Genomic DNA, 630 nt, shown 5'->3' with positions numbered 1-630 from the left:
ACATGGGTCCTCTGCAAGAACAGTCAGTGCTCTTAAGCACTGAGCCATCTCTCCCGCCCTTAACTACTTTTCTTATACAGCCCAGTCCCACCAGTCCAGGGATGGCAATACCCACAGTGGGCTGGGACCTCCTACATCAATCAGCAATTAAGAAAATGCCTTACAGACATGGCCACAGGCCAACTTGATGGAGGAATTTCCTCAGCTGAGGTTCCCTCTTCCTGGATAATTCTAATTTGTATCAGGTTGACAGAAATAACCATTACACTGTCATTGAACATAATGCCTTTGAGATCCAAGCAGTAAATACTTTGTTCTTTTATTGCAGAGCACCAGTATATGTATGTTCCCAATCTGCCTTGTCCACTTAGCAATTGTACATCTGCTATTTTACATGCTGCTGGGATTACATGCACGGACACTAGGCTATTTTAAATCAAGTTGTTACGGACATTAACATAGCCTTGTATGACCATATGCTTTTCAGTTCTTTGGGTAAAAACCTACTATGGAATTGCTGAATCTTCTTCTGACAAATGTGTGCATTTAACCATTAAAGACAATGGCAATCTGTCTTCCAAAATGACTACATCACATCTAGTCACAACTTTTAGTTGTTCCATATCCTCC

This window comes from Nannospalax galili, unplaced genomic scaffold (genome assembly GCF_000622305.1).
Source record: "Nannospalax galili isolate Female #2095 unplaced genomic scaffold, S.galili_v1.0 scaffold2810, whole genome shotgun sequence".
In the NCBI taxonomy this organism is placed as follows: domain Eukaryota; kingdom Metazoa; phylum Chordata; class Mammalia; order Rodentia; family Spalacidae; genus Nannospalax; species Nannospalax galili.
Note: the sequence above shows the minus strand (reverse complement) of the source record.